Source organism: Lipotes vexillifer, unplaced genomic scaffold (genome assembly GCF_000442215.2).
Source record: "Lipotes vexillifer unplaced genomic scaffold, Lipotes_vexillifer_v1.1 scaffold56, whole genome shotgun sequence".
Taxonomy (NCBI): Eukaryota; Metazoa; Chordata; class Mammalia; order Artiodactyla; family Lipotidae; genus Lipotes; species Lipotes vexillifer.
This window is the reverse complement of record NW_006798991.1, coordinates 650861-668994: the sequence shown is the minus strand read 5'-3', so window position 1 is coordinate 668994 and position 18134 is coordinate 650861. Positions and strand designations below refer to the sequence as shown.

The 18134-nt window shown below is 41.1% G+C and overlaps 7 non-coding genes across 7 annotated transcripts; 2 read left to right on the top strand and 5 right to left on the bottom strand.

Moving 5' to 3' along the window:
• Nucleotides 1–3012: 3012 nt before the first annotated feature.
• TRNAA-AGC (transfer RNA alanine (anticodon AGC)) lies at nucleotides 3013–3085 on the top strand. The gene has a single exon. It is a non-coding gene; the product is annotated as a tRNA-Ala (tRNA).
• A 1418-nt stretch (nucleotides 3086–4503) lies between these two features.
• Nucleotides 4504–4598, bottom strand: TRNAY-GUA (transfer RNA tyrosine (anticodon GUA)). Its single transcript has 2 exons — nucleotides 4562–4598; nucleotides 4504–4539 (listed from the first exon to the last, which is right to left on the bottom strand). It is a non-coding gene; the product is annotated as a tRNA-Tyr (tRNA).
• A 6805-nt stretch (nucleotides 4599–11403) lies between these two features.
• On the bottom strand, nucleotides 11404–11476 carry TRNAK-CUU (transfer RNA lysine (anticodon CUU)). The gene has a single exon. It is a non-coding gene; the product is annotated as a tRNA-Lys (tRNA).
• Nucleotides 11477–12819: 1343 nt separating this feature from the next.
• On the bottom strand, nucleotides 12820–12891 carry TRNAP-AGG (transfer RNA proline (anticodon AGG)). Its single transcript has one exon. It is a non-coding gene; the product is annotated as a tRNA-Pro (tRNA).
• Nucleotides 12892–14016: 1125 nt separating this feature from the next.
• On the bottom strand, nucleotides 14017–14090 carry TRNAI-AAU (transfer RNA isoleucine (anticodon AAU)). Its single transcript has one exon. It is a non-coding gene; the product is annotated as a tRNA-Ile (tRNA).
• A 472-nt stretch (nucleotides 14091–14562) lies between these two features.
• On the bottom strand, nucleotides 14563–14634 carry TRNAA-CGC (transfer RNA alanine (anticodon CGC)). The gene has a single exon. It is a non-coding gene; the product is annotated as a tRNA-Ala (tRNA).
• An 820-nt stretch (nucleotides 14635–15454) lies between these two features.
• Nucleotides 15455–15527, top strand: TRNAK-UUU (transfer RNA lysine (anticodon UUU)). The gene has a single exon. It is a non-coding gene; the product is annotated as a tRNA-Lys (tRNA).
• Nucleotides 15528–18134: the final 2607 nt, after the last annotated feature.

Sequence of the window (18134 nt, the reverse complement as noted above, 5' to 3'; positions counted from 1 at the left end):
CTCCTTTTTCTCTCAAAAGTGTCTAGGTTGGCTCGATAAATGATATAATTACGTAAACACAGACATTTGGGTTGAAGAGGATCCCAAAGTTGTGAAAAGAGCATATCCAGTGCATTTTGGTATCATTGTGATTCTCCTTTCTGAAAATCTAATGGGAAATCGTGTGTATTCATAGCTCTAATGATGAAATATGTGGAGTGTGTGTGTGTGTGTGAATTTTCTTACTTGGATAAATAATTTGGGTGGTTCATATTATATTGCATAATTATTGTGGAGCAATTAAAGTGAAACAAAAACCCCTAAAATTTAAATGCAAATATATTCTTTTTTCAAAGAAAATCATCAAACATCGAGGTTCAACAGAGATTGCCTTACACTTGTGCCTAAAGCAGAAATAGACACAAATGGAGAATACACTAAATTATCTGGAGAGAAAAGGCTTTCTTTGGAAATATGCTTAAGGAAAAGATTAAGTGTATTTCTCTATAAAATATCTGTGCTTATTTCTACAAACTTATACAAAACTATTATTTCTACAAAATGATATTATTAAAAAGAATTCCAAAAAATTTTTTTTCAAATGGCAATTGCCAATGCATTCTATTAGGGGTACTGAGAGGACGTAGTCGATATTGAACTCAGTAATTAAATCCCTTTCCATGACAAACCAAGAAAATATCATCTAGCAACTTTCAGTGTTCCTGACCTAATAGAGAATTAACAGCGGGAGAAGAGAGATTGTAGGACGTGGAGTTTCTCTTTCATTGTCAAGTGTCCTCCTATCTGTGCCTTGAATACAAGGTGGAAAATAGCGGAGATGCCAACAAGTGTAAAATTTCAGCATGGTGCTGGATTCAGTTGCTGCTACAGAATTGTCGTCTCTTGGGATGCAGAAGTCTTCCTGGGATGATACTTAGAGGAACAGGAAGCTCTCCGAAAGGAAACAGAAAAGACAAGTCCACCTTTCCTCTTCCTCCTCCAGCCTTGCATTCTCCCTCTAGCTTCCTTTTTGGCAAAGCCTAATATGGAGCCACGTAGTAAATCAGCAGTGTGGTTTACCTCCTTTATCACAAGGCAGATTAAAGAAGGATGAGTGTCGTAGTCTGCCCTGGCTGATGTGACAAAATACCACAGACTAGGTGGCTTAAATAACATTTATTTTCTCACAGTTCTGGAGGCTGGGATGTCCAAGATCAAGATGACAGCCATTTAATTCCCAGTGAGAGCTCTCTTCCTGACTTGAGAGAACTCTCTGGTGTTTCCCATTATGAGAATAGTAATCCTATGGGATCAGGACCCCACCCTAAGGACTGCATTAACCTTAATTACTTTCCAATTTTGAATACAGTCACATTTGGATTTTGGAAGAACACAATGCAGTCCAGAACAGTGAGCTTAAAGTTGAGTCAGTAGTTTAACAACTGGGAAAACTTCCATGTGAATTTTAAGATATTATTTTTGATCTTCATTTTACCTCTGTGCAAGCTAAGCTGTTGAAATTTTAATACCTAATCCAATGTATTGGAAACTAGAACTCCCAGCTCATGGTTGAAAGCCCCCAGTTGCTCCCAGTTCACAGTCAGTCATCCCAAAGCTTAATCCATGGATCTGAGCTATGGAATTAGTCCACTTTCTTTCACTCCAGTTCCACACTTGCACCCCTAATAGAATCATGGAAAATAAATGGAGAAAAAAAATGAGTGGAGGCCAAACTGACTTCTGTAGCTGGGTAAATTCTGTCCAAGGAGAAGTGAGGAGAGAATACCCAGATGGTGGAGAGAATCAAGGCAAGGCTGACCTTGAGCCAAGTTTTGAGATGAATGGTGGGTTTCTACACACCCACTTAGAACACCTGAGTTTTGAACTCTTTTGTCTCAAATGGAGGGGGTGCAGGAAGGTGGAGGATTTCTTCCCACAGAAAGTTATTCACTTTTTTTTGTCAGCCCTGACTACAATGAAAAAGAAAAGAGAAGAGCAAGCATTAAGAGCATTAAAAGAGTCCTGGAAAGGCCTGCGCAGCGTGCCTGCACAGCATAAGGACATAGAGTCACTTTCTTAAGTAAAATGTTTCATCTCCATTTCATCACTTTGTCCCAATTTCATTGAGACTAGAAAATAACATTAAACCAAAAAAAAAAATGTTTCTAATGATGGAATTTCAGACAAAGAACCAGTTGACAGGAAGGGTCTTCCCATGGCTTTCCTGCAAGTGATGGGTCTCTGGCAATGCTCAAGAGTTCTCCTCTGAAGAACTAGCTCTGTGAAGTACCGAGCACCTAAGCACAGTACCTGGTACCTAGTACTCCACAGGCCCAGAAGAAAAAGAGGCGACTACTACTTCCGGTTTTTTGCAAGGGATCCAGATCTAAGCATGCAGCCATGATTATATTCACTTCTCCTATTAGTGTTTACCTTAGAAAAATAACTTGTACACCCTTGATCGAAATCGGGACTACGAAGCCAGAATGAAGGGAGAAAATAACTGGGACGCACACCCCCTCATGACCTTGTGTCCACCGACGGTGGTTTTTATCCATAAAAAAAGCCAGACAGAAAGCAGATTAGGGGACATTCGTAGGAACTCTGGAGAATCTGTTTCTGGTGCTAGCAGAATCAATTGGTGGAAAATTTAGGAGTGCGGGGACTGGCAGGAACTATTGGGATGGCCAAAAGCCGAGTCTCACTGCCTGAGAAACTTGATTTGCCCTCCTGGATGTACCTACAATTTCCTTCCGGTCCCCGGTTTCCGTAGATATGATTCCAGTGTTAAACTCTTGCCCAATTTCGAAGACAGGTGTTTCTATGGATTCCACGCCCTGGTCCACCTGCACTCTGCTGTCTTCTCTCAACAGGATCCAGTACCGTAGAACAGATTATAGGTGGCGCCCCAGGGGCTGTTTGATAACCCCTACTTTGTCCTATTGTCTAACGCCAACTAGATACCGAGGCGGCCACGAGTTCTGAATTACATTCGGATATTAAAGTACAGGAGGCAAAAGAGTTTCCTAGGGAGGGGAATTAGCTCAAGTGGTAGAGCGCTCGCTTAGCATGCGAGAGGTAGCGGGATCGATGCCCGCATTCTCCAGCTTTATGTTCCGCCTACTGTTTGGCCTTTATTTCCATGCTTCTGTAAATAAACACCTTGCTACAACGTTACCACATAAGGGCCCAATTCCTAATTGATGGCCTCTCCCTTCTCTCCAGTGACAGGATAGGGAAGGTTGGATTCTTTGATATTTCTCTCGCCTTTTGAAGATTTGAATACTGGTCTCTGCCAGGTGGATTTACAAATCCACACTTCAATTATTTATGCATTAATATTACATTTTTATTCTCAGAATCTATTTCCCACATGTATGACCTATTGAGGGCCACCTCAAGTTCTTACAACTGGAACAAATAATTTCTATTTCTTAATGAAATTTTGAAGAGCCAAAAATATGTAGGTTATGTTTGAGGTTTGGTTTTTTTACATTCACTCGTCCTCTTTTGGAGTCATGTGGCTGTTTCTATGGGGGTGGTGGGGCCGCTACTGCCAACTGATAGTGGAATATTGCAGAATATGGCCCAATTATGGGAGGGACATTGCAGTGGAGAACTTGTTTGTTTGGGTGGAATCTATGGTGCGTTGATGAGACGCTCAGTCCAGGACTATCTAATAAAATTTGCAACCAAGGCCCATGTTATCTTTGAAAATTGGACAATTTTTCTTGTTTACTCTTTTGCCCTCGAGTCTCTTTCAAAGAGCAAGGGAGCTACCAGTTTAGACCAAAGTGGGTAGAAAATTCTATCAATTTTCCCCTTGTCTATTATTTTTAATTCTAAAATTTTTCTCTTCTGCAGTGGTTCTCAATCCTTGCAACACATTAAAATCACCTGGGAGCTTTTAAAACTACCAATGCCTGGGTCCCACCTTCAAAGTGCCGCAACTAAAGGCGCTTTGTAAAATAGTCCCAGGTGATTCTGACGTCCACCCACTTTTCTGCGCCAGGGCTGAGAATCACTTTTACATAATTAAACGGACAAGTGGAAGTAGTGCCCCAGGGTCTGTGGGCGACGGCCAGTGGTTGAGCATCCCACCTGGGAAAAAAACAAACAAAAAAAAACCTTCGGAGAGACTCAGGACTCTAATACCACGAGAGGGCGCCCGTGCCCAACCAGTTACTAACCGTTGGTCAGCTATGTTCCTAGCAGGCCGCCCCTCCCCTAGTCTTGGGATGCCGGGTAGGGTGGCGGAGACTTGTCACTGGATCCCTTGCTTAGGGGGCCCACCTCTGATCCGCCTGGTTGGGGCTCGGTACTTTTTTGCGGCACGGGCCCTTTATGAACTATGAGCCTGAAGTTTGATCGCGTATTAGTAATTATTACGGAGAATAATAATTAAACAAATTAGATTCGTTGCACACTGAGATTACTCTTAAAAAGGTGCACAGCAAGGATATATATAGCTGAGATAGACCTTTTTAAGGGTGAGGGTGAAAAAACCAGACGCAAAACGTGAACTCCTTCGAGCCGGATTCGAACCAGCGACCTAAGGATGCCTGGTTGGGGTGATATGGTACTACAGTCCTCCGCTCTACCAACTGAGCTATCGAAGGAATCACAGCAACTCTTTCCCCGCAGAGTATGCCATCTCTGCGCGAGGTTGGAGAGTTATTGGTGCTTATTGTTTTACTTACAAGTGCTGTTGATTAGGTCTGCTCTAGTGGCCTCCACGTTTTTTTTGTAACCCAGCACTCCTTCACAGGACCACTGCCCTGGACCAAGGAGAAAACGCTAGCATCCACTGGTTTGCAAGAAGAAAATAAAATAATGAGGTATGAGGAACTGATAAAAATTTAGCAATGAGTGTCTTTTACTGTGATGAATGAATTTAAATAACCAATCTTAGATAGAATTTGAAGTACTTTAATCTGCAATTTTAACAGATAATTAACAGAAGGAGGAGGAAGAAAACAAGCACAGGGTTAAACTCTTCAAAACCATACTAAGACGTTCTTAATTGACATTTAGTCCCTGTAGATAATTCTACTAATTCTACACTAATTCTAAACTCAGAAAAAACCTGTCGATGGGAAGCTAAAATATTTTTTAAGTTATCTTAACAAGGTAGAAATTAATGTCATTCAAACACTAATTTTACAAAGTGTGAGTCTAGTCTAATTTTCTGTGACAGCCTGAAGCTCAGAATGGCTATTACTCTCATGTAAAACACTTGAGGTGGCAACAGACATCAGGAATCTTTGTTCTTCACGTTCCACTAAAAATCATTACATTGTCATACAGTGGAGCCATACACATAGGACAAACGATCCCCCTTCTGCAAGTGGAACATTGAGACCAGTGTTCACTCCTCTATGGCTCAAGATTTTTTTTTTTTCTGAATTGGAATTAAAAGCAAGTTGCTAATCACTCATTTTTGTTTTTTTTGTTTTTGTTTTTGTTTTTTTTTTGAAGTCATGATTGTTTATTAAGATCTTTACACAGGAATTAAGATATGGGCAAACATACAGTAGTGGCTCAACTCCCCATTTCAAAGTTTGTAGTGATTTACAAACCTTTATGCATACCAAATGTGTAGAACTTGTAGAGGAATTTGAGGAAGCCACAATATATTTCTAAGAAATGGTTTCTTCTGACGCCAAAGTCTCTTGCAATCTGGGAACTGTGACACAGGGGAACTTATGGGCAGGGGTCTCTTGTGACATGGAGCTGTAGATACATCTGGTAGGGGAGAAGTGAGTAGTCTTCATGAATAGACAAAAGGTAACTTGCAATTTACTGGATGCCACACGTGGGTACTTACGGTACACAAAGTCACTGGATAAAGTGAAACTCTCCCAAAAGTGGGACTGATGGAGTAGTGGAGCTGGAGGATAGCCAGGAGAAAGTCACTATCGCTTATTAAGGTTCTTTTTTGAGTCAGAGCCTGTGCCAGGTGCTCTATTACTTCCCTTAACTCTTTTGTTTTTTAATTAATTAATTAGTATGTGTCGGGTCTTACTGCGGCACACAGGATCTTTCTTGCGGCATGCAGGATCTTTCATTGAGGCACATGGGCCTACTTGCCCCGTGGCATGTGGGATAGTTCCCTGACCAGGGATCGAACCCGTGTGCCCTGCACTGGACGGCGGATTCTCAACCACTGGACCACCAGGGAAGTCCCACTACCCTTAACTCTTGATAGCAACTCTTGGTTACCCTGATTCCCATTTACAGATTAAGAAAGTGAGATTAACAGAGACCAAGATAAGAAGGAAATTATTCTTTCTTCCCTCCTGCACGACATGCCCTTGTTTTGGTGGTCCAAAACTCATGCACAAATTACTAGTCCCATTGTTCAATTCCTTATATGTGAACTAAGGAATCGAAGAGCCATTTAAAACCATTCTTAGCTCACAGGCCCTACAAATATTGGCGGCATGCAGATGCTAATCACTTAATTTAGCCATTTAGCTCCTCGAGTCTTCATGAAACATCTGTTTTGAGGGGGCTAGTCTGAATAAATTAAATATAAAATTTTATCTCCTCCCCAACCCCAATTGACTGAATAAGTTATCCTATTTTATAAATGTATTTAGTACTATCCATTTTGTAAAAATACGCTTTTACAAAAAGGATCCATTCCTTCCTTCCTTTTCTCCCACTCCACATTATAGAAGATTCAGAGAGAAAGCTAGACAGGCCTTAAGGAGCCTTGAGAAAAGAACAAGCAGATTTGAGGGATTCTGAGGAGTGTGTGTGTACGTGAATAACTTGAATTCTCGTAGGTCAAGAATCACGACTGGTTCTTCCATATATATCTAGCCTTCTTTTCCATATATTTACACAATAAAATATAACTGTGAAAACATAAGAAGCAGGAAAGTTTTGGTGTTCCTTTCTTTTTCGCCTTCCTCAGTATTCTTAGATGCAGGTGGGAGATGAATTTCGAATCCCACCACAATAGGGAAGAACAAATATGACTCTATACTGGATATGTTTCTTTTTCTTTAACCTTTGCATTCTATTAGTTTTGCTATAAATTAATCACTAGAGGGACGTTGCCTAAGGCTTAAATTATACATAATGGCCCGTCTCAAGGAACCCTGCCTCCCATGCCTGAGGGGTTAAGCTAAAAAATACCTTTGTTTAGCTCCCAGGGAAACATCCTGACCTAGCCTCCCTGTGAATGGCTGCAGGAAAGAAGAAATTAACACATCCCCTCCCGAGTCTGGCCAGAACCAGGAAATATTTGCAACAACTTATCGCCTTTTTTACTTTATCTCCTCACCTCCCCCTCTTTTTTCCATAAAAGAAACTATTATCCAAAGCCAAGCAATATGGTTCTTGAGGACGTTTGTCTTCCATCTTCTCGGTCCGCCGGCCTTGCCCCAATACCGCAACAGGGAAGAGCAAAATCTGACTGCAATGTTGGATCTGTTTCTTTTACTTTGACCTTTGCTTTCCATTGCTTTTGTTCGGTCTATAGCTGTAGGCATACATAATGGCCTGCCTCCGGGAACCCTGCCCCTCTGCCGGAATGTTAAATTAAAGTGCCTTTGTTCAGCCCACAGGGAAACACCCTGACCCTGCCCACCTGTGAATGGCTGCAGAAAAGCAGAAATTAACGCATCCCCTCCCGGAGGATGGCCAAAACCGGGAGGTATTTTGCAAGACTTAAGGCCTTTTTACTTTACTTCCTCACCCCGTCGCTCTCTCTGTTCTATAAAAGAAACTAGCGTCCAGCCCCTGATAAGATGGTACTCCAGGACGCTAGATTACCATGTTATCTGACGCCTGGCTTTCCGAATAGTCACTATTCCGTGCCCCCAAAACTTGTCTCTCAATTTATTGACCTGTCATGCGGCAAGCAGTGCGAGCTTGAACTCGGTAACGTATACACAACAGTGACCTTTAATATTCACAAACATGCATTGAGCACTGACTATTCCAGGCACCATGCTAAGTGGTGGGAACACACAGAGGCAAATAACATAAACTCTGTCCCCAAAAGGTGTCAAATTGAAAAGCTCAAACAGTAAGTTTGAGTCAATCATGGAGGTAAACATTTTCAGCTTTGAAGGCTCTGACTCAAAACGCTTGGTATTTAAGTTAATGGGACCTCTCTTGTTGGTAGTTTAGACCATACTATATAATAAAAGTGTATTCTGCTGATGTAAACATTTATCTTTTAGAAAAAGTCCTAGGACTCTGAACTCTGGAATCCAGCTGATTATGAAAATATGTTCTGGCATATATATATTTTCTTCTTTATTTCATGTTCAAAAAATAATACTGGCTTGTTTCTGGAGTGCCTGAGCTATTGTCACTTTGGGCTGCTGGTGCAGATAATTCTCTTGTGTAGAATACTTCCTTTTCCCTTTACCTATGGCCCCAGCTTTCCAAGTCTGCTCTGGAACAGGATTAAGCCCCTGACTTCTGTCTCTTGTTTACTCTTCTCAACTACCAAGACTTCCTGAAGCACACCTGACTATACAATTTGCTGTTGATAACCTCTGAACAGACCTGTGTATTCACAAAATTGTAGTTGTGTCTGCCTTTGCTTTTCTTCCAGAGACTGTCCTCCCAAGTTCAGACCTAACTGTAGGCTAACATGTTCTTGTAGGCAGCCTCCAAATTACTGACCTCTGGCTTTTCTTTCATATCTGGCTCAGTCCAGTATCAGTCAAGCTCTAGTTATGAATAGAGAGTCTGTGGACTCTGCCTTCAGATTATCTGTCCTAAGGAAAAGCCACTAAGGTTTTTTTTAGTTAATTTGATAAGATTTATTAAACAATGTTATCTATATAAAAGATTAAGTATCCTAAAGGCAATGCAACTAAGTTATTCTTTCAACAAATATGTGAGAGCTTACTGTGTGTCAAATTCCTGAATTCCAAAATGTCATAGTGTGATTTGCTTTTTTTGTCCCCCCTACTGTAGACTGAATATTGTCCCCCCCAAACTTATATGTTGAAACCTTAACACCCACCCCCCAGTGTGGCAGTATTTGGAAAAAGGAAGTAATTAAGGTTGGATTGGTGTTCTTAAAAGAAGAGACATCTGGAAGCTCACTCCCTCTTTCTTCCACTGAGGACGTGGCAAGAATGCAGCCCTCTACAAGCCAAGAAGAGAGCTCTCACCAGAAATTGAATCAGCTAGTGCCTTAATCATGGATTCCTCAGCCTCTAGAACTGCAAGAAAATAAAAATTTTTCAGTTTAAGCCACCCAGTCTGTGGTATTTTGTTCTGGTAGCCCAAGCAGACTAAGACACCAGCCCCAAACCTGTGCCCTTTTTAACCACCTTTAATCAAGGACTCCTTTGCAGTTGAAGTGTTATGTCTAAGGAGTTAGGTTAGCTTGTGCTCAGGACCAAGCTCAGGATGGCCTTGGCCTTGGAGATGTTGGCACAGGCCTTGAGTTCAGAAATGTAATTTTTAAGTATGTCAACTCAATTTTAACAATATAGCCAAAGGGCCATAAGAATGGGAAAAAGCAGTCTGTTCCAAGCAACTCAAAAAATGTTTATAAACCAGAAATCCATTAAGTTAATTGACAACAGGACATGTGGCTTATTAACACCAGCAATACTTGTTCCTCTATCTAGGACATCACTTTATAGTGTTCATCATACCAGGAAACCGAAACATTAAGTTGATGCTGCTGGGTGATCAAGAGTTCAGGCTTTACAATAAGACTTAGGGCTTAATACCCACAACATGTAGTCTGTAAATCTTCAATGATTGTTCTCTCTAGTAAGTAGAATATTCATATGAGTCAGATACAGGGCCTCTGTTCCCTTGATTTTACTGGATAAACGCTGGTAATTTCATAACTCCGTTTCTGTCACCATCACCTATTTTTTAAAACAGTCACTCCAAGCACCTTCATTTCCTAATGCTAGACAGTTAAAATACAAGTGAGAGTTTAATTTTCACTTGAGTCAGTTACATTCACCCAGTAAGTAAATGACAGCCTTCTTGAAGGCACGGCCCATGTTATATGCATGTTTTCATTTTAAGATTCCAACAGGGAAAAGGCGCTTAATAAAAATACGTTCATCAATTAATTTGAAAGATGTCTTGAGACCTGGAAAACAGTCAAGGCTCAGTGTACTCTTCTAGGAAATTGTTTCTTGTCCATCCATTTTAAGTTGACTCATGATTCTCGGTTTCATCGTGTATATACTGACAATACTTCCAAATTGTAGGGAGTCTACCTAGTTTAAAACATGTGATTCCATGTGCTCAACCATAGGTGCTATTCATCTAAATAGGTAAAATACGGAATAGTTTTAAAACTGAATATAGCATTACATGGAGCAAGGGATATATTAATAATATTCAGGTTCCTGAGTAAAGAAAAATGGATGGGGGAGGATGGAGAGTGGTAAATTGTCCTGTCTCCAGCATGCTCAGAAGTGGGCATTCTTTCAATACAATATTGATAGTTCTGGGGCTCTTGGTCTCAATGGGTGTAGACAGCATTATCAGGTTTTCAAAGCGACATAAATATTTTTAACATCTAACTCGTTTTGCTCTGATTTACACTAGGCAACCTTTCGTATGAATTTTGCCTTCCCAAATTTGAGGGCCAATAAAAACACACTGGGCCACTTAGGGTTTTTTCTTAGTATAAATTTATAAAGCTGGTATTCTGACTTTAAAGTTATTCTTGACTATCCTTCACACTCCCATTCAAGAGAGAATGGCAGAAATGCAATTTGGACTATAAAAACCAGGCTTAAGTCTTTAGATTTTATTTTGCAGGCAGTTGCAACCTGTTGTGGGTTGGTTGGTTCTTTTACTTGCCGAAGGAAGAGAAGAAAGGTTGGAAACAGCACTATCTAAAAGGAGGTCCATTGTGCTGTTTAGGTGTGGTTGATCAGGAGCTGAAACGGTGTATGAGGTAGTGGTAATAGAAAATCTGTCTCTCGTTAGTACATAATGACACTTGCTTGGGCCAGAAAGTTGTCACCATTCTCAAAACTCTCCATGGACATTGCTGCTTCTGAGCCTCAGCCCGTCAAACTGTTTCCTTTGTTTGGATCGTCTCCACCTTCATACTACGTTTTCCAACATCCCTGCATCCTAAACCCTTTTCGGTGGAGATAGTGCTTCAGGACCATCCCGGGAGCCTAAATGCCCTACCAGAGACCATGTTATCTCTAGTTATCCAAACAAAAGCTCTAATAAGCCAGAGAAGTGCGTTGCCGCCAGGGGGCGATGAGGCTTAACGCTGCAGGAGTCATAGAGCTGGCCGGAATAGTTCAACAGAGCCAGTAAACCACAGCTGGTCACTGGGATTCCGCAATTCAATACTTTCTAAAATTTCTCGTTTGACAACGGTGAGGCACTTTGTTTTGGAGATTAGAGGAAGGTGCAGATATGTAGCTGCGAGCAAAAGATTCGAAGGTTTCCCGCCCAACGTGGGGCTCGAACCCACGACCCTGAGATTAAGAGTCTCATGCTCTACCGACTGAGCTAGCCGGGCACCCCGAAAGAAAGCTCCCTTCAATGGATAAAGAGACTATAAAATTCTTCCTGGACTGACAGGGATTAATAGGATTCTAGATTTTTTTGACTGTTTTTGTTATATAAGATGACATGAAACGCAAAGAATGTAAGCATTGTCTGAAATTATTGGCATGCATTCCATTCGCTTTCACTACATCTTCCCTCTTCGCCTCATTCTCACCAACATGTCTTGATAGACCACAAAGTGCTTCCGGAATCCAAGTGTCGGAATCTCTGAACGCTCTAAGGGTGAGGCCAACTCTGGCATTCCCAGAGCTCCAGGCCTGGTTGCCAATGTGGCTCCAAGCTCAGTCCCAAAGGTCAGGTCCTCGAACCAAAACACTGCACTGGGCCTTCTCCGTAACCCACTGAGACATTCCTCTCCTGTTTCTATATCACCTGTCAACTCTGGCCCCTCTTGCCACGCTGTGTTAGTGTGGTCCTAAAGGAATTCCCTGCGGTTTTCTCCCTCCTTTTCAGGCCGCTTGTTCTTGTTCATTTGTTGTTCTCCACAATCAGGGCTTGCACCACACAAAAAAGGGAGGCGGGAAGGGGTGTTGCAACTGCGTTTTAATATAAAATATTTGACAACCACTGGAATATAGGATCCAGTGATTTTTGTGTATTTTGTTTACCACAGACTGCAAAAGCTCATTGATTATAATAGATGCTAAACAAATATCTGTTTAAAGAGTGTACCAACAGTACGCTCCGGGAAAAGAGAAAAAGTGCCTCTTCTCAATAATGAAGCCAAGCCCCTATTCCTGCATGATGGAAGAATACGCAACGAGGAAAGCCGAAATAACTTGTACAAAGGTTTCCAGCACCCCAACTCTATAGGTCAATATTTGATTTTTCCATTTGAACCCATTTCTTTGATGTGATGAATGAATGATGGATGACATTGAATTGAGATATGACCATCGTCTTCCTATACTATTTTTTTAATTTTAAAAATGTAATGTTTATTACCTGGATTTTTTAAAATTAACTTTTACTGGAGTATAGTTGCTTTATAATGTTGTTTCCTATACATTTCATACGACCACAACCGTGGAGTCGAACTTCTAGAATAACCAGAAACCTTGGCCTTTGCAAGAGTCATTTAGAGCTGATGCAAAACTGAATAAGAGCCAAAACTGAAAAGTACTTGTCTCTCTTTACTAGAAGAGTTATCTAATTACTTATTGGAATCAAGTGCATATACAGCCTACATATTTCTACATGAAAATATAGCAGTTTAATTTAACAGCAGATGTACCAATTTCTTTTGAGTGAATTTAATAAAAAGTTCAACAGCGGATGTAGGCCGCAAAACTTGGGCTCGTCCGGGATTTGAACCCGGGACCTCTCGCACCCTAAGCGAGAATCATACCCCTAGACCAACGAGCCACCTGCACAAATAATTCTTCTAAATAGATTAAATATTTACTTCTCCTAAATATTTACTCCGTTTTTCTTTCCTACTTGGATATATAACATTTTTTTCCGCCTCTGTTTCTCTTTGTTTCTGTCTCCCTGCTACTCTCCCTTCCTAGTTTTAAAACCAGATCGACTTGGCTCAGAAGTTCCCTGGATTTCCAGGCAACCTAATCCTTCGAATATTGGTCTGTATAAAGCCTTATTTCTCAGAGATCGCTGATCCACCCTTTGTAAGAAACAACGGTGGCGTTTATTTAAAATAAAGAAACCTGTAGTCTTCCTCAAATCTACTGAGTCAAAGTCCCTGGGGGTGAGGCCCAATAAGCTGCATATTTGACAAGCTCCCTAACTCCTCTTGGCTTCATCTCAGTATTTTCCACGGAAAATAGTGAAAATTCACTCAACGGGTTATAAAGTTCTGAGGTCGTGAATGAATAAAGAAAATTCGTTGTACAAGGAACAAGGGGATACATAATTAGTGTTCAGAAAGTCGGTTTTGGTGGAAAATAGACTGATTCAATAGGCGTAACATCGAGAAGCGGACGAAACAGAGGGTCTGCTGGTGTCGGCCAACGTGGACCAACTGGTTGGTGACAGACGGCAAAGTAGATTCTGGAAAAGGGTTTAGTCCTTTCTTACCTAAAAAAATCAAAGTAACAAGAAAACACTTTTCCCAATATGGGAGTCCTTCCTTCATGTGAGGGATGATCTAACCGAATAGAAATCCTCAACTGAGCAATCGGAGATCATGAACATTGCCTTTTCACACTTGCCCCACATCTCAGTATGTTTTCAGACTATTTCGAGGGCAGTGTTTGGCCACTAAACAAACTGGTGACAGTTTTTCCTTCTAATGAACTTAATAACTCCTAAGGTGTCTTGCTGCTTTTCTGCTTCTCTTGGACAAAATTTTGAGCAATCTGTCTTGCTCAAAGATGTGTGCTCTGGACTCCCTAGGATGGTTTGGACTTGTGGCAAAATGTCTTTTGTGGAGACACCGCAGGTAGTCTCGTAGGACATTCGTTGGGCAGTTTGGCTGGAAAGTAATCAAAACTATTTCACAGTTAAATCACAGTGGTGGTTAAAGGGTAGTTCTGGCCCGTACGGGGATCGAACCCGCGACCTTGGCGTTATTAGCACCACGCTCTAACCAACTGAGCTAACCGGCCAGCCGTTTCTGCTTTCTTTTGGAAGCTTTTACAAGAAACTTTTCTCGTTCTTGATGTTTTGATAAGAGGAACAATATTGTGTATCTTAGCTGCTGGATTCGCCTACACCAAACAAGGCTTCGTCCTTTTCCCAACATTTGTCCTACTTTTCAGTACCATGACTCAGCAACAATACCTCCTCCTCCCCTTTGAGTGTTTTCAGGCCAGTTACCACAGCTAGCCGTTCACTAATGGATCCTGGGCAAGTTTCCAAGTTGCTCCTCTTCGGCCATCTGTCCATTGGGTGTGCTTTTCTGCGTTTTCAATTTCATTCATTACAGATATCCTAAAAAACTTCAAAGGTATCCTGTTTCCCTCTCTACGTATACAGTTCTATACGCCGTGGCTAAAAGAGTACCGAGAAAATTAGAGGATACAAAGTAAGCATTCATGTTTTTAAAGGGCAACTTCTGATTATATAGGTAAAAGGACCTGGAGATGCCGGGGATCGAACCCGGGGCCTCATACATGCGAAGCATGCGCTCTACCACTGAGCTACATCCCCATTCTGCGAAAAAACCCTTTGTAGCACTTCCCAATTCTTTGAATCTGAATTCCAACCCCCCCCCCCGGCAACTCTTTTTTGAATGCTTAAATTAAATTCTCCTTTGCTTATTCAGCAAAATCTTGAAATGGTTAATGGGGCAACGTTCATGGACATTTCGAGTGGAGAAAGCCTTCCAGTCATTGGACCTTTGTCAAGCACTTAACTTAGAGACGGAACGAAATCTGACGAGAAAAAAGAGAGTGGGACTCTCCTTTAAAAGCTTCTTTCCTTTTTTTCCCCTCTCCAAAGACAGCTGAGACCCAGCACGAAATCAAATCACTCCCTCAGTCCCTAGACCTATATTCAAGTATCCAAAGCGCGGCCGAAAGGTGATTTAATTATCCCTTAAAAGCATCAGCATTGGATTGGCTTCCTTTTGAAAGTGTTTGGGCCCAAATGTAGAATATTTGACTTGTTTCTCTGGGAAGCCTAGGAACTAAAGGCCAACCTGCAGTTTTTGACTGCACTGAATTCTATATGGTACTATAGAATATATCTCTATATGCTACATAGAGATATAGTGTTTATATACATATAGTATATATCTAAACTAAAGTGAGCGAGAAAGATACAATTTGGGGAGACATTATAATTAATGTAATATTGTTTTATCGCGGCCTTAAAGACCTTCACTGTGGCTGAGTTTCTATGCCAAGCATTTTCTGAATAACCAGCTCTGAACCGGAATCACAGGCGAAATGCCTAAAATCGTTCTTCTGAATGTGTGCATAAATTGACTATAGTTGATGTGGAAGGCGGTTTTTCTCTCTTAGCGTGAGCCCGGATAGCTCAGTTGACAGAGCATCAGACTTTTAATCTGAGGGTCCAGGGTTCAAGTCCCTGTTTGGGCGTTGTCGTTTTTTTTTTCCTATTCCTATACATTCATCTCTAAAGAACAGTAACAGAAAGGAAGGTAAACTCAAATCACAAGCCGATTTCCCTAAAGAAAAAAAGAGGGGACCCTGAGCATGGCATATTTATCACAACCTAGGACCTTTTCAGAAAATAGAAGGGCCTTTTAGCCGGAAGCCACGGCACAAAACATTTCATCTAGAGCTCGAGTAAAAGTTTCATTAACAATGGTAACAAATTATCAAAGGCCAAACTCTCTTGAAAAGCAACCAGTGTGCAGAACTGCTTGCTCTTCTCTACATTGGTGTGCTCCTCTCAGAGCTCAGCTCTGGGGATGCCCAGGTAAACTGTATAGAGGAGGTGGTGCCATACTCAGAATTCATGGCCTAGGGCCAGTGCTTTCCAAACATTTTTGGCCATGACCAGTTTGTAGTTTAGTTTACATCTGGACCCAAACACACATGTGTAACAGGAACAAAAGTTGCCTGAATTACCACTTACCACATGCATTGCATTCTATTTCAGATTCCATGTTACTCTCAAAAATGCTGGGTGATACCCATGCTTAAATTCATTTTATATCTCCCTCATTGAGAAACACTGGGCTGTAGGGTGATCATAAAGATGAAACGTAACATATAGTACAGAACAATGGGTATTGTGCTTGTTGCCGAGTCCAAGCTCAGACCGCTAGCAGAATCACAGGCCAATAAATTGAGAAACGAGTTGCTGGGGCAAGGAATAGCGACATTATTCAGAAAGCCAGCAGAAGGAAAAGATGGTGGACTAGTGTCCCAAAGAACCATCTCCCTGAGTTAGAATTCAGGCTTCTTTTACACTAAAAGGGGAGGGAGCAAAGTCCTGGTTCTAGGATGCGTCAATTTCTTCCTTCCTGCAGCCATTCACAGGTGGGCCTGGTCAGGAGGTTTCCTGTGAGCTAAACAAAGGTATTTTAGCTTAACACTCATTACATGGGAGGAAGGGTTCCCAGAGATGAGCCATAATGTATAAGCTAAGCTTATAGGCAACATCCCTTTAGTGACTAACTTGTAGCAAAAGCAATAGACTACAAAGGTTAAGGTAAATTATTCTTCCCCATTACATGCTGAGTAACCTGCCTATACTACCTTTTCCTCTAAATCCAAGTTCACTCTTCTAGAGGACCCAAAGCCTCAAGTCACCTGAGCACAGGGGCACCAACACCATCTCTGCCCTGCTAGGAACTACTAAAGCAGCATAACTTGGCAGCCCTTGATTGAGACCTAGTTTGGTAACTCCCCAAAGCAGAAATTTCATCCCAATGGATCCAGCAGATAACAGACAAATAAGATTTTACTTTGCTATTAAAAATTATCAAACAAGTTATAAAACCTCTAGAAAAGAATAACAGAACACTCCTGTCATTTGCCTTGTTGGCATGGTAGGCAGCATATGAGCCTCATAATGTGAGAGCCTCGAGGCCAGTCCTCAGAGGGTGTAGCATTTTGCAGCAAGAAAATACTGCAGAAGTAACCCAATGTGATCATCATTATTATTGCTGTTAGAGTCACACAAGAAATCTTTTCTTTCAGCGCTTGTCACCTTGTAAATTTGATAAGGCCATACACCTGTAGATGAAAGCTTTTCCTGTGTGTAAGGAAGCCCATTTGGGCTGTGACCCCACAAGTTTTTTTTGTTTTGTTTTGTTTTTTACAATGCTCCGAGCTTTTTGAAAGGAAAAGAAACTTTCCTCGAACTTTAATTAAACTTTCCTCTTTCTCACAACATTTTAAAAATGTTTCTCACAACATTTTTAAGATAAGCGGTGACGGGGGGTGATCACAAAATTGAATATTTCCAGATGATTCCAACCTGGTCTCAGAGAGTGTGCCAAGCAGTAAAATCATAAATGTTGAGCTGCTACACTTCTTGAGAAGATGAAGGACTTACCCATATGTCAGTATGTATACTTAGCTGAGAGTCAAAAGCTTCTATTCGCAGCCTTTGGGGGAGGTTTGAGATAGAAAGAGAAGACAATCATTTGAGCTTTTACATTTTACAGCTTGGATCTTAGTGGGCTGAAACACCAGCCTTCCTGAGCTGACTGTTATCTGTGCGCCAACAACAACTGATTGTTATCTGTGTGCAACCTGGATGTGATTGGCTGACTGACAGACTTGCCAAGAATGTTACTCCAATTCCAGAAGTCAAGCAGCTTATATAGTAGGTAGTTACAAAATGGCACTGGATTAAATTAACAGATAAATTATATCTCCATCCTACACTATTCTCTCGATCTCTAAACCTGTCCCCATTAGCCTGGATATCTTCAAACACTTAAAATCAATGAGTTCTGGGTAGGGGATTAAGAGGTGCAAACTACTACGTATAAAATAAATAAGCTACAAGGATATATTGTACAGCACAGGGAATATAACCAATGTTTTATAATAACTATAAATGGAGTATCATCTTTAAAAATTATGAAGCACTATGTTGTACACCTGAAACTTATATACTATTGTAAATCAACTATACCTCAATTTAAAAACAAATTTAAAAAAACTCAACTAATTCTAATAATTTGCTGTACCAGTCAAAACTGCATCCTCCATTCAAGAAGCCTA